The sequence below is a fragment of the Anomaloglossus baeobatrachus genome, chromosome 11, assembly GCF_048569485.1.
Source record: "Anomaloglossus baeobatrachus isolate aAnoBae1 chromosome 11, aAnoBae1.hap1, whole genome shotgun sequence".
In the NCBI taxonomy this organism is placed as follows: Eukaryota; Metazoa; Chordata; class Amphibia; order Anura; family Aromobatidae; genus Anomaloglossus; species Anomaloglossus baeobatrachus.
This window is the reverse complement of record NC_134363.1, coordinates 196,259,969-196,272,074: the sequence shown is the minus strand read 5'-3', so window position 1 is coordinate 196,272,074 and position 12,106 is coordinate 196,259,969. Positions and strand designations below refer to the sequence as shown.

Genomic DNA, 12,106 nt, shown 5'->3' with positions numbered 1-12,106 from the left:
TACACACTGTATACATATATACCCCCTGTATATAGCACATTACACACTGTATACATATATACTCCCTGTATATAGCACATTACACACTGTATACATATATACCCCCTGTATATCACACATTACACACTGTATACATATATACTCCCTGTATATAGCACATTACACACTGTATACATATATACCCCCTGTATATCACACATTACACACTGTATACATATATACCCCCTGTATATCACACATTACACACTGTATACATATATACCCCCTGTATATCACACATTACACACTGTATACATATATACCCCCTGTATATCACACATTACACACTGTATACATATATACCCCCTGTATATCACACATTACACACTGTATACATATATACCTCCTGTATATCACACATTACACACTGTATACATATATACCCCCTGTATATCACACATTACACACTGTATACATATATACCCCCTGTATATGGCACATTACACACTGTATACATATATACCCCCTGTATATCACACATTACACACTGTATACATATATACCCCCTGTATATCACACATTACACACTGTATACATATATACCCCCTGTATATGGCACAGGTGAGTCTTACCTGAGGATGGCGCTGTCCCCCTGTCGCACCGTCACGTTGTCCATGGCTTTGGGGAAGCCGGCGTCCCCGCTCCGCACCGGCACTCCTGCGGGCACAAGAAACAGCAGCCTGAGACACAGGGCGAGCAGCCACCTCCAGGGGGCGACGACCCCCAGCATCCTCCCCCCCGCCCGATCAGACACAGCGCAGCGGACAGCGACAGGGGCCCGAGCCTCCCCCGCTACATGTCTCCGGAGCGGGAGCGTGCGCGACTGAGGCTGCTGCTCCGCTCCACCGCCGCCCGCAGCCGCCGCCCCGCCCACCGGACGACGGACCCGCCCACCCGCAGCCGCCGGACCCGCCCTCACCCCGCCCACCAGCCGCCAGACCCGCCCACCCGCAGCTGCCGGACTCGCCCACACCCCGCCCACCAGCTGCCGGACCCGCCCACACCCCGCCCACCAGCCGCCAGACCCGCCCACCCGCAGCTGCCGGACCCGCCCACACCCCGCCCACCAGCCGCCAGACCCGCCCACCCGCAGCTGCCGGACCCGCCCACACCCCGCCTACCAGCCACCAGACCCGCCCACACCGTGTAAACTCCGCCTCCCGCTGTCCCGTTTTCCACCTGGCTCCGCCTCCACCCGTCCCATTCCCAGTGCCGCCTCCCGCTCACCTGGAGCCTGCACTGTGTGTGGAAGGGAGCGGAGGAGGCAGCGGCGCGGAGGAGAGGTGCTCTGTACACACACAGCGGTACCAGCTCCGCGTCTATATGTGCAAGTCCAGATATACAGAGCGTCAGGGATAAGTGAGTACACCCCTCCTGTATTTTATAGAGGATAAGTGAGTACACCCCTCCTGTATTTTATAGAGGATAAGTGAGTACACCCCTCCTGTATTTTATAGAGTATTAGTGAGTACACCCGTCCTGTGTAGTATACTGAGGATAAGTGAGTACACCCGTCCTGTGTAGTATACTGAGGATAAGTGAGTACACCCCTCCTGTGTAGTATAGTGAGGATAAGTGAGTACACCCGTCCTGTGTAGTATAGTGAGGATAAGTGAGTACACCCCTCCTGTGTAGTATAGTGAGGATAAGTGAGTACACCCGTCCTGTGTAGTATACTGAGGATAAGTGAGTACACCCGTCCTGTGTAGTATACTGAGGATAAGTGAGTACACCCCTCCTGTGTAGTATAGTGAGGATAAGTGAGTACACCCCTCCTGTGTAGTATAGTGAGGATAAGTGAGTACACCCCTCCTGTGTAGTATACTGAGGATAAGTGAGTACACCCCTCCTGTGTAGTATACTGAGGATAAGTGAGTACACCCCTCCTGTGTAGTATAGTGAGGATAAGTGAGTACACCCCTCCTGTGTAGTATAGTGAGGATAAGTGAGTACACCCCTCCTGTGTAGTATAGTGAGGATAAGTGAGTACACCCCTCCTGTGTAGTATACTGAGGATAAGTGAGTACACCCCTCCTGTGTAGTATAGTGAGGATAAGTGAGTACACCCCTCCTGTGTAGTATACTGAGGATAAGTGAGTGCACCCCTCCTGTGTAGTATACTGAGGATAAGTGAGTACACCCCTCCTGTGTAGTATACTCAGGGTCGGACTGGGCCGAGGGATCCTTAGTGGACCCCCATGCTTCACATGGGGCTCCAGGCTTGTAACCGCGGGCTGGCCTAGGGCAGGGGGCTGTTACGGGGGGCTGGCTGATAATAACTGAAAGGAGTATCAGACAGTCAGGGTCCACCGTGCAAAGACTTTGCTGCAGACTATGGCAGAGTGCAATACCTCTGTTAACTCACAGAAGAATATAATAAGTAAGTAAAGCAATTCCTCCCTTACTTGGAGGGTGTGTGGAATGATCTCTGTTAATAATCACAGAGACAAAGGCAATGTGTGCGAAATGGCACCTACCTAGGTCCGCTCTTCTAGTGGTGCAAAAGAGACGAACAGCAGCGTAAGCCGCACAAAGCTCCTACCTCTGTTCGCTCCCCTAGTGTGCGAGGATACGAACAACTGCCAGACGCAGTATAAGGAACGTTACCCTAGCGGCAACGTCCACCTACGAGTAGAATCACAAGGCCCAGCCAGACCATGTGCCTCAGGCACCTGCCTATGTCCGCTCCCCTAAGAGGTAAGGATACGGACAGCAGCCGAAGCTGTAAGGTATAAGAACGCTACCCTGCCGGTAGCGCTCACCTAGCATAGACAGAGGAATGCCTAGAGGAACGCGCACAGAGCGTCTACTCATATGCATGAACCAAGAGGACTGAGCGCCATGCGGCGTGTGTCAGGGTCTTATATAGACTCTGTGCCTCATCCAAGATGGAGGACACCAGAGCCAATCCGCTGCCAGAACGACAGGAGTGACGTCATGCTGGCCTATCACCGAGCAAGGCGTCACAAGCACATGACCAGCGACCAATCGGCATAGAAGGTGTCAGAGACATGTGACCTCGTGTCAGCGATGTCACCCGCACATGTGCAATGGCTCCAAGATAGGACTTAGTCTCCGGCGCTCGCACATGTGCAGTAGCAAGAAATCTGGACTTAGTCTCCAGCGCTCGCACATGTGCAGTAGCAAGAAATCTGGACTTAGTCTCCAGCGCTCGCACATGTGCAGTAGCAAGAAATCTGGACTTAGTCTCCAGCGCTCGCACATGTGCAGTAGCAAGAAATCTGGACTTAGTCTCCAGCGCTCGCACATGTGCAGTAGCAAGAAATCTGGACTTAGTCTCCAGCGCTCGCACATGTGCAGTAGCAAGAAATCTGGACTTAGTCTCCAGTACTCGAAGCAACCGTAACAGGGGCCCCGGGCGGCTCCACCAGCGACAGTGCCAGAACCCCCGGGCGGCTCCACCAGCGACAGTGCCAGAACCCCCGGGCGGCTCCACCAGCGACAGTGCCAGAACCCCCGGGCGGCTCCACCAGCGACAGTGCCAGAACCCCTGGGCGGCTCCACCAGCGACAGTGCCAGAACCCCCGGGCGGCTCCACCAGCGACAGTGCCAGAACCCCCGGGCGGCTCCACCAGCGACAGTGCCAGAACCCCCGGGCGGCTCCACCAGCGACAGTGCCACAACCCCCGGGCGGCTCCACCAGCGACAGTGCCAGAACCCCCGGGCGGCAGTGCCAGGGACCCGGGCGGCTCCACCAGCGACAGTGCCAGAACCCCCGGGCGGCAGTGCCAGGGACCCGGGCGGCTCCACCAGCGACAGTGCCAGAACCCCCGGGCGGCAGTGCCAGGGACCCGGGCGGCTCCACCAGCGACAGTGCCAGAACCCCCGGGCGGCAGTGCCAGGGACCCGGGCGGCTCCACCATTATGTAATGCCTGCCTGGAGCCACTGACTCAGACTGGCTGTAAGGGGAGTCTAGAGAAAAGTCGCTCACAAAGAAAGACCCCAAGAACTCTGCAACCCTTTAACCCCTGTACAGGGATTTGGAATTACACAGAGCCCCAGAGATCACTACCTCTGGCAGGCTGCAGTCCGTGGTCTTCAGGCAGGGTCAAACCAGGAGATGCTAAACAGGAACCGAATCAGCAGGCAAGGGCGTAGTGAGGAGACAAAGCAGAGGTCAAATCCGGGACTGGCAGCAAGGTACAAAACGACAGGCAGGAGGGTAGTCAGGAAACAAGCAAAGGTCAGCGCACAGGAACCAGGAGTACAGGACTATCTCTGGCAGTGGTCACGTGACAGAAGGGGGAATAAGAAGGGTGTGGTAACTTCAGCTGGAAGACACGCCACCTACAGTCAGCCAGTGGTACTGCAGGTTTCAGGGAAACCCAGCCTAGTGGATGAGCGGAGCCTGTGCTCCGCAGAGCCATGGGCACCGACTCCTCTCTCATCACCAGCACTATTCATGGTGGGAACACGGCGCCGCCTGGTGATCAGAGCAAAAGTCACTGGAGCGGACTCCAGGAGAAGACATGACACATTATTAAATACAGGGGTCCAGGATGGGAGACATTATTAAATAAAGGGGTCAGGATGGGAGACATTATTAAATAAAGGGGTCAGGATGGGAGACATTATTAAATAAAGGGGACCAGGATGGGAGACATTATTAAATAAAGGGGGCCAGGATGGGAGACATTATTAAATAAAGGGGTCCAGGATGGGAGACATTATTAAATAAAGGGGGCCAGGAAGGGAGACATTATTAAATAAAGGGGTCAGGAAGGGAAACATTATTAAATAAAGGGGTCAGGATGGGAAACATTATTAAATAAAGGGGTCCAGGATGGGAGACATTATTAAATAAAGGGGTCCAGGATGGGAGACATTATTAAATAAAGGGGACCAGGATGGGAGACATTATTAAATAAAGGGGGCCAGGAAGGGAGACATTATTAAATAAAGGGGTCCAGGATGGGAAACATTATTAAATAAAGGGGACCAGGAAGGGAGACATTATTAAATAAAGGGGTCAGGAAGGGAAACATTATTAAATAAAGGGGTCAGGATGGGAGACATTATTAAATAAAGGGGTCAGGATGGGAGACATTATTAAATAAAGGGGTCCAGGAAGGGAAACATTATTAAATAAAGGGGTCAGGATGGGAGACATTATTAAATAAAGGGGACCAGGAAGGGAGACATTATTAAATAAAGGGGTCAGGATGGGAGACATTAAATAAAGGGGGCCAGGATGGGAGACATTATTAAATAAAGGGGTCCAGGGTGGGAGACATTAAATAAAGGGGTCCAGGATGGGAGACATTATTAAATAAAGGGGTCAGGATGGGAGACATTAAATAAAGGGGACCAGGAAGGGAGACATTATTAAATAAAGGGGTCAGGATGGGAGACATTAAATAAAGGGGGCCAGGATGGGAGACATTATTAAATAAAGGGGGCCAGGATGGGAGACATTAAATAAAGGGGGCCAGGATGGGAGACATTATTAAATAAAGGGGACCAGGATGGGAGACATTATTAAATAAAGGGGGCCAGGATGGGAGACATTAAATAAAGGGGGCCAGGATGGGAGACATTATTAAATAAAGGGGACCAGGATGGGAGACATTATTAAATAAAGGGGGCCAGGATGGGAGACATTATTAAATAAAGGGGGCCAGGATGGGAGACATTAAATAAAGGGGGCCAGGATGGGAGACATTATTAAATAAAGGGGACCAGGATGGGAGACATTATTAAATAAAGGGGGCCAGGATGGGAGACATTATTAAATAAAGGGGACCAGGATGGGAGACATTATTAAATAAAGGGGCCAGGATGGGAGACATTATTAAATAAAGGGGTCCAGGATGGGAGACATTATTAAATAAAGGGGGCCAGGATGGGAGACATTATTAAATAAAGGGGACCAGGATGGGAAACATTATTAAATAAAGGGGTCAGGATGGGAAACATTATTAAATAAAGGGGTCCAGGATGGGAGACATTATTAAATAAAGGGGACCAGGAAGGGAGACATTATTAAATAAAGGGGTCAGGATGGGAGACATTAAATAAAGGGGGCCAGGATGGGAAACATTATTAAATAAAGGGGACCAGGATGGGAGACATTATTAAATAAAGGGGGCCAGGATGGGAGACATTATTAAATAAAGGGGCCAGGATGGGAGACATTATTAAATAAAGGGGGCCAGGATGGGAGACATTAAATAAAGGGGACCAGGATGGGAGACATTATTAAATAAAGGGGGCCAGGATGGGAGACATTATTAAATAAAGGGGACCAGGATGGGAGACATTATTAAATAAAGGGGCCAGGATGGGATACATTATTAAATAAAGGGGTCCAGGATGGGAGACATTATTAAATAAAGGGGACCAGGATGGGAGACATTATTAAATAAAGGGGTCCAGGAAGGGAGACATTATTAAATAAAGGGGTCCAGGATGGGAGACATTATTAAATAAAGGGGTCAGGGTGGGAGACATTATTAAATAAAGGGGACCAGGATGGGAGACATTATTAAATAAAGGGGACCAGGGTGGGAGACATTATTAAATAAAGGGGGCCAGGATGGGAGACATTATTAAATAAAGGGGGCCAGGATGGGAGACATTAAATAAAGGGGGCCAGGATGGGAGACATTAAATAAAGGGGACCAGGATGGGAAACATTATTAAATAAAGGGGGCCAGGATGGGAGACATTATTAAATAAAGGGGGCCAGGATGGGAGACATTAAATAAAGGGGACCAGGATGGGAGACATTATTAAATAAAGGGGGCCAGGATGGGAGACATTATTAAATAAAGGGGACCAGGATGGGAGACATTATTAAATAAAGGGGCCAGGATGGGATACATTATTAAATAAAGGGGTCCAGGATGGGAGACATTATTAAATAAAGGGGACCAGGATGGGAGACATTATTAAATAAAGGGGTCCAGGAAGGGAGACATTATTAAATAAAGGGGTCCAGGATGGGAGACATTATTAAATAAAGGGGTCAGGGTGGGAGACATTATTAAATAAAGGGGACCAGGATGGGAGACATTATTAAATAAAGGGGACCAGGGTGGGAGACATTATTAAATAAAGGGGGCCAGGGTGGGAGACATTATTAAATAAAGGGGTCCAGGGTGGGAGACATTATTAAATAAAGGGGGCCAGGGTGGGAGACATTATTAAATAAAGGGGTCCAGGGTGGGAGACATTATTAAATAAAGGGGTCCAGGGTGGGAGACATTATTAAATAAAGGGGGCCAGGGTGGGAGACATTATTAAATAAAGGGGGCCAGGGTGGGAGACATTATTAAATAAAGGGGGCCAGGGTGGGAGACATTATTAAATAAAGGGGGCCAGGGTGGGAGACATTATTAAATAAAGGCGGCCAGGATGGGAGACATAATTACTATATGGGGCCAGAACGAGGAACATACATTATTGGTTTATGATGGCAAATGGTGGAGATAATTACTGTAGGGGCAAATTAGGGGACATTATTACTGCTGTAATATAATTTAATTTTGAGGATTTTGTCTTCCATGGTGGAATAAAAGTGTGACATAGGGTAGAAATTGGGGAAAAAGTGTGGAATGGGAGTGATCGGCTATAGGTGACCGTGTGTTATTTTCTGCAGAGTCGCGTCATGGCACAAAGAAGTGATGGCGGTCAGCGCCAGATGGAAAGCGAAGATGAATAATTTCAACTAGAGATGTCACTGGTAAGACAGTGTATTACATGTACACACACACTATACACTATATACAGAGCTCCTATCTATAATGTCACCGATGATCACTGTATTGCCTGTACACTGACACTATATACAGAGCTCCTGTGTATAATGGCACTGATGGTAATACTAGCTTTATTAGTATTGTGGTTTTTATTCATGATCATTATTGTAGTATTTGGTTACTATGTGGTCTGGTCATGGGGTGTTGGTATTTGACCCTTGTATGTGGGTGTTTTCAGTCACCATGTGGTGGTAATATGTGATCTGGTCATGGTATGGTGGTATTTCTCCCTTGTATGTGGTATTATTTGGTCACTGTGGTCTGGTCACGTGTGGTGGTATTTCTCCCTTGTATGTGGTTGTATTTGGTCACTGTTTGGACGTAATATGTTGTTTGGTCACGATGTGGAGGTATGTCTCCCTTGTATGTGGTTGTATTTGGTCACTGTGTGGTGGTAATATGTGGTCTGGTCATAGTGTTGCAGTATTTCTCCATGTATGTGGTATTATTCTGTCACTATTTGGTCTGATCACGTGTAGCTGTATTTCTCCCTTGTATGTGATTGTATTCAGTCACTGTGTGGTCATAATATGTTATCTGGTCACAGTGTGGCAGTATTTTTTTCCCTTGTATATGGTTATATTCGGTCACTATGTGGTGGTAATATGTTGTCTGGTCATGGTTTGGTGGTATTTCTCCCTCGTATGTAGTATTATTGGTCTTGGTATAGTGGATTGTGTTGTGTATGGAGGTCACTTTTTGTCTCTATCAATAAAGGAAGATTATTTCCAATAGAGATTAAATTCTTGAACATTTAACCCCTCCCTGTCCTGTGACTATTACACTGCAGCACATATGCACTTACAGAGGTTCTCCACTGAAAACAAGGAATCGCCTATTCTAAGGCCAAGTGCACATGTTGAGCATTTGGTCAGTATTTTACAGCAGTATTTGTAGCCAAAATCAGGAGCGGTAAAATCAGAGGAAAAGTAGAATAGAAACACAGGCACTACTTCTGTATTTATCACCCACTCCTGGATTTGGCTACAAATACTGATGTAATACTCTCCCTGACAGAAGTTCTGTCGCTTATCCATGTTATGTAAATAAAAACTGATAACCTGACTTTAAATTCATCCACTGGTTTCATAAATTACTCTTTTGAAAGCTGAAACCCTCCCATATTTGAGTAAGGTTATGAAAATAAAGTTGCTGTAAAGCTGAAATATTGATCATTTAATGAACACAGAAAGGTCAGATTTTGGCAAGACATAAGTTTTGTCGCCCACAGAAAGTAATGTGAAATTCACACAAATAATGAACTTCTAATACACAGATATGTGGCATAACATTGGTGAATAAGGTTGTGGTACTATTAGAGCCATATATAATATTTTGTGTGACTTTCATGAGCTAGAAGGACTCATCCATGCGGCTCAACAATGATTCATACAATGTATTGATGAAGTCATGAGGAATAGCAGAGAATGCATCTTACACGCCTCCCAGAGGTCATCTAGATTCTTAGGTTTTGTCTTCCAAGCTTCCTCTCTCATCCTACCCCAAACATGCTCAATGATGCTCATGTCTGGTGACTGGGCTGGCCGGTCCTTGAGCTCCTTGATCTTCTTTGCCAGGAGGACCTTTGTTGTAGAGATGATGTATGAGATAGAGACCATCCCGCTGCAGAATTTCACCCCTTTTTATGATTGGGAATGTAAGAGGGAGCTAATACTTCTTGATATTTTAGGCTATTGATATTGCCTTCCATCTTGCAAATGTTTCGTACACCCCCATACTGAATGTAACCCCAGACCAGGATCTTTCCACCACCAAGCTTACCTGTTTTCTGGATCCATACAGGATCCAGTTGGTCTCCTGCAGTATTTGCGGCAGCTGTGGTGTAATTCAACTGAAGATTCATCAGAGAAATCCACCTTCTGCCACTTTTCCAGCGTCCATCTGTTTAGCAGCTGCGGGACTTGGCAAATGCCACACGGTTTTTTATTTGCCTTTTGTTTAGTGCTGGCTTCTGGGCACTGATTCCACCATGGAGGCCATTTCCAGACAGAATCCTACAAACTGTTCTAGGTGACACAGGGACTTGAGGTGACCAGGCCTGTTGGAGCTCTGCTGCAGTGATAGAGGGGCTGGCTCTGGATTTTCTAACCAACAAACGTTCCTCCTGAGTAGTTGTCTTGTGGGGTCTGCCGGTCCTGGGCTTGTCAAAAACATCTCCAGTCTCTTCAAATCTATTTTTAATTCTTTGTACTTCACGCTGAGACACATTAAAGGTGCAGCCACCTCTGCAGTGGATCTGGTCTTCAGCCTCTTGATAATCAAGGCTTTGGTCGCAGGGTGGATTTTTGGCATGTTGTCAGGTTGCAGTTCTAGTGAAGGTCTGGGGTGCTGGGCTTCTTTTTATACACACCCAATAATTAACCCATCATTTAGTGAGCACAGGTGAGGATGTAAACTAGGATTGGGGGCATTATATGGCAAGGCGACAAAACTTTTGTCTTGACCAAATACTGAAAGTGTGAAGAAGCAAGCAAGACACAGAAGAAGTGCTTAGAGAGACGGGTGAGGTGAGGAGGCTGAACATCACCACTGAGCAAGACACAGAAGAACAAGGTGTTCAGTGCTTAGAGAGACGGGCGAGGTGAGGAGGCTGAACATCACCACTGAGCAAGACACAGAAGAAAAAGGTGTTCAGTGCTTAGAGAGACGGGCGAGGTGAGGAGGCTGAACATCACCACTGAGCAAGACACAGAAGAAAAAGGTGTTCAGTGCTTAGAGAGACGGGCGAGGTGAGGAGGCTGAACATCACCACTGAGCAAGACACAGAAGAACAAGGTGTTCAGTGCTTAGAGAGACGGGCGAGGTGAGGAGGCTGAACATCACCACTGAGCAAGACACAGAAGAAGTGCTTAGAGAGACGGGCGAGGTGAGGAGGCTGAACATCACCACTGAGCAAGACACAGAAGAACAAGGTGTTCAGTGCTTAGAGAGACGGGCGAGGTGAGGAGGCTGAACATCACCACTGAGCAAGACACAGAAGAAGTGCTTAGAGAGACGGGTGAGGTGAGGAGGCTGAACATCACCACTGAGCAAGACACAGAAGAACAAGGCGTTCAGTGCTTAGAGAGACGGGTGAGGTGAGGAGGCTGAACATCACCACTGAGCAAGACACAGAAGAAAAAGGTGTTCAGTGCTTAGAGAGACGGGCGAGGTGAGGAGGCTGAACATCACCACTGAGCAAGACACAGAAGAAAAAGGTGTTCAGTGCTTAGAGAGACGGGCGAGGTGAGGAGGCTGAACATCACCACTGAGCAAGACACAGAAGAAGTGCTTAGAGAGACGGGTGAGGTGAGGAGGCTGAACATCACCACTGAGCAAGACACAGAAGAAAAAGGTGTTCAGTGCTTAGAGAGACGGGCGAGGTGAGGAGGCTGAACATCACCACTGAGCAAGACACAGAAGAACAAGGCGTTCAGTGCTTAGAGAGACGGGCGAGGTGAGGAGGCTGAACATCACCACTGAGCAAGACACAGAAGAACAAGGCGTTCAGTGCTTAGAGAGACGGGTGAGGTGAGGAGGCTGAACATCACCACTGAGCAAGACACAGAAGAACAAAGCGTTCAGTGCTTAGAGAGACGGGTGAGGTGAGGAGGCTGAAGATCACCACTGAGCAAGACACAGAAGAACAAAGCGTTCAGTGCTTAGAGAGACGGGTGAGGCGAGGAGGCTGAAGATCACCACTGAGCAAGACACAGAAGAACAAAGCGTTCAGTGCTTAGAGAGACGGGTGAGGTGAGGAGGCTGAACATCACCACTGAGCAAGACACAGAAGAACAAAGCGTTCAGTGCTTAGAGAGACGGGTGAGGTGAGGAGGCTGAAGATCACCACTGAGCAAGACACAGAAGAACAAGGCGTTCAGTGCTTAGAGAGACGGGTGAGGTGAGGAGGCTGAACATCACCACTGAGCAAGACACAGAAGAAAAAGGCGTTCAGTGCTTAGAGAGACGGGCGAGGTGAGGACGCTGAACATCACCACTGAGCAAGACACAGAAGAACAAGGTGTTCAGTGCTTAGAGAGACGGGCGAGGTGAGGAGGCTGAAGATCACCACTGAGCAAGACACAGAAGAACAAGGCGTTCAGTGCTTAGAGAGACGGGCGAGGTGAGGACGCTGAACATCACCACTGAGCAAGACACAGAAGAACAAAGCGTTCAGTGCTTAGAGAGACGGGTGAGGTGAGGAGGCTGAACATCACCACTGAGCAAGACACAGAAGAAAAAGGTGTTCAGTGCTTAGAGAGACGGGCGAGGTGAGTAGGCTGAA

The 12,106-nt window shown here is 48.4% G+C and overlaps 1 long non-coding RNA gene across 1 annotated transcript in view; it reads left to right on the top strand.

Moving 5' to 3' along the window:
* Positions 1-1,157: 1,157 nt before the first annotated feature.
* LOC142257129 (uncharacterized) overlaps positions 1,158-12,106 on the top strand; it is a 38,977-nt gene continuing 28,028 nt past the window's right edge. The window contains exons 1-2 of the long non-coding RNA XR_012727594.1: positions 1,158-1,398; positions 7,662-7,745. This is a non-coding gene — a long non-coding RNA (uncharacterized LOC142257129). The remainder of the gene's footprint in view (positions 1,399-7,661; positions 7,746-12,106) is intronic.